Source organism: Vombatus ursinus, unplaced genomic scaffold, assembly GCF_900497805.2.
Source record: "Vombatus ursinus unplaced genomic scaffold, bare-nosed wombat genome assembly UNPS02012709.1, whole genome shotgun sequence".
Lineage (NCBI taxonomy): Eukaryota > Metazoa > Chordata > Mammalia > Diprotodontia > Vombatidae > Vombatus > Vombatus ursinus.
In genome coordinates, this window is record NW_020952487.1 from 1,262,020 (window position 1) to 1,265,024 (window position 3,005).

The 3,005-nt window shown below is 40.6% G+C and overlaps 1 non-coding gene across 1 annotated transcript; it reads left to right on the top strand.

Annotated features, from left to right (window-relative positions):
- Positions 1 to 2,512: 2,512 nt before the first annotated feature.
- LOC114040128 lies at positions 2,513 to 2,574 on the top strand. Its single transcript, XR_003568737.1, has one exon. It is a non-coding gene; the product is annotated as a U7 small nuclear RNA (small nuclear RNA).
- Positions 2,575 to 3,005: the final 431 nt, after the last annotated feature.

Sequence of the window (3,005 nt, forward strand, 5' to 3'; positions counted from 1 at the left end):
AAGTCATCCTTATCATCATTATTATTCTCAGAATATTAATATGAGTTTCCATTTGTCTCCTTTCACCACCAATCCCCAACCCCTAGAAGTTTTGGCTTGGTTCCTCGATTTCAGAGCATAGATTTTGAACTGTTTTTGTGTCATGGGTCATTTAAACATTTGGAAGCCCATGGAACACTTCTCAGGATGTTTTTTTTTAATTCATAATTGAAGGAAATGCTAAATTTTAGTTAGAGGTTAATTAAAACAAAGATGTAATTTTCTCATCCAAGTTTATTTATCCTCCTTAAATCTGACCACAGACTTTTAGGAGTCCATAAATTTCAGATTAACTTATATTACTTAAAACTACTAAAAACTTAAATAACAGATTAAATCCTATCTTAAAATATTACTAGTCCATCTTTGGGAAGTCACTAGAGGAAGTGTGTGTGTGTGTGTGTGTGTGTGTGTATACACACATACATACACACACAGCTACATACACATATAAAGACATGCATACACATACATACATTAATATATGCACACACAAATGTACATTTGCACATTAATTCATACATGTATGCACAGAATGGATATACACATAGACATGTATGCATATGTGTGTTTACATGTGGGTAGAAAGAAAAAAGAAGAGAAGAAAGAAAGAAGAAAGGAAAGATTTTAAGGTTTCTGGTCTACAGTCTGCTCATATCCTGGAGGTCATCTTTGAACACAGTCTTGTTGGAAGCTCCTCCAACTCCTGTGGGCACACCCCCCCCCCTCCAAGGCATCTCCTGCTTCATCAGGCACACATGCAGTTGTCCCCTTTGGGGACCAGGATTACTGGGAATACTAATGAATTCATTAGTGGGGCTGATAGATTACCATTCTGTCTCTTGGCTAAGGATGCTTTGGGGAGAACAGATTGCCACTCCATAAATCTGCCTGTTGCCTCCCTCCTCTCTGCTCCAGAGACTAATGGTGTCCGGCTGCAGGCAGCGCTGTCCCTGGCCCCATTCACACCACCCAGCAGATGGTTCCAACAGGTTAGCTCAGAATCATACAAAGGCAATGGGGGCATAGAGGAGGGGAAAGAAATGGCCCTCCAGCTCATGCAACGGATCCAAACCAAAGGGTTGGGGGAAAATAAATGCAAATAGCCTAGGGTCTTTTCTCAGAGAGCAGTTGGTTACAGCTAACACCCCCCCACACACCCGCCCTCCCCTCTCACTCACTGCTCTTGCCTGTTCCCTGTACCTAACTGTCTGAGCTCACAGAATGGAGCAGCAGACTGGACAGCTCTTAGGAGACCTGGAGGGGCTGGGACTGACCCTGTCTGCTGACCAACCAGGCTCTTTCAGAGCTGGGCCTATGTACATATTTCTCTCTCTTCAGTCTCCAATGTCACCACCCCCCTCCACCCCACCCCCCCCACGTGCCATGAGCTAATCCTATTGTGTTGAGGCTGTTACATCTGTTAGAGCTGAGAAGGCTCAGCAGGCTGCCCCTTCCCCATCGATTGGGCTTTATCTCAGGGAGGGGCAGTGTGGTATAGCCGGAAGGTGAGACCTAGGATTCAGTAATAGTTGTTCAGTTGTGACTGACTCTTTGGGATCCCATTTGGGGTTTTCTTGGCAAAGATACTGGAGTGGTTTGCCATTTTCTTCTCCAGCTCATTTTATAGATGAGGAACTGAAGCAGGCAGAGGTTAAGTGACTTACCAAGGGTCACACAACTAGAAAGAAAGGCCAGATTTGAACGCAGGAAGATGACTCCAGGTCCAGCACTCTATCCACTGCACCACCTAGCTGCCTAGGATTCAATGGACCTGAGTTCTAATCCTGGTTGTTCCTGTCTCAAGTCTTTCCACACTCCAATCCATTTTACATGCCTCTGTCTTAGTAATTTTGCTAAAGCCCAGATTTGAACACGTATTTCCCCTAGTCAACCAACTCCACTAGTTTTCTATTACCTCTAGGATAAAATATAAAACCCACTATTTAGCTTTTAAAACTCTGTCCAACTTGGTCCCAATCTTTCTTTCTAGCCTCATTGGATAATACTTGCCCTCCCACACTCTGAAATCCAGACAAACTGACCTTCTCTCTGTTCCTCACACATGACATTTTCTCCCATCTCTGTGCCTTTGCATTGGTCATTCCCCCATGCCTGGAATGCATTCCTTCCTTACTTCTGTCTGCCTCACAGTCTTTCTTTTCCCTTAAAATGTAGCTTGAGCACCATCTTGCGCATGAAACCTTTTTTTGACCCTGCCCCCCAACTTCTTGTGCTATTTCTCAGAAACTAACGTTTATTTGATGACTTTGTTGTATTTATTTGAATTTATTTTCATTAGCTTTATATTTAAACTGTACACATCTTATGTGCACTTTGCATCTCCCCTACTAGAATGTAAACTCATGGAGAGTAGGGTTTGTTTTCTCCTTTGTACTTGTATCTCCAGTGCCTAGTGAGTGCCTAACACATAGTGGCACTTAAAAAATGCTTGCTGAAAATAGAAAATACTTAGTGACACAGCTCTTTTAGAATTTGTCTAGTAGGTTTTCTGGTTTTTGCTGGGAAGCCCTCAAAAAAAAAAAAAGAAAATAGAAAATACTTGTTGAAATAATGAATGTTGAAATGAGCCTAACCAAAAGAACATTGTATATGGTAACAGCAATATTGTTTTAAGAATGACTTTGAGCAAATAAGTTATTTTCTCTATTATAAAAAGCTAAATTAATTATAAAAGTCAAATGAAGAAAGATGTTATTTGCATCCAGAAAAAGAACTAGTAAATAGAAGTATGGATAGAATAATTTTACATACATATACATATATACATACATATGTGTGTGTGTGTGTGTGTGTGTGATGGTAACCATCTCTAGGGTGGTTTGGGGGGAGGGAAGAAAAAAAGGAAAAAAGAAAAAAAATTAATGATAACTTTATTACATATTTAAAAGGAACAGCAAGTTGTATATAATAGATTTGCAATTTCATGTGTAATCATCTGTTTT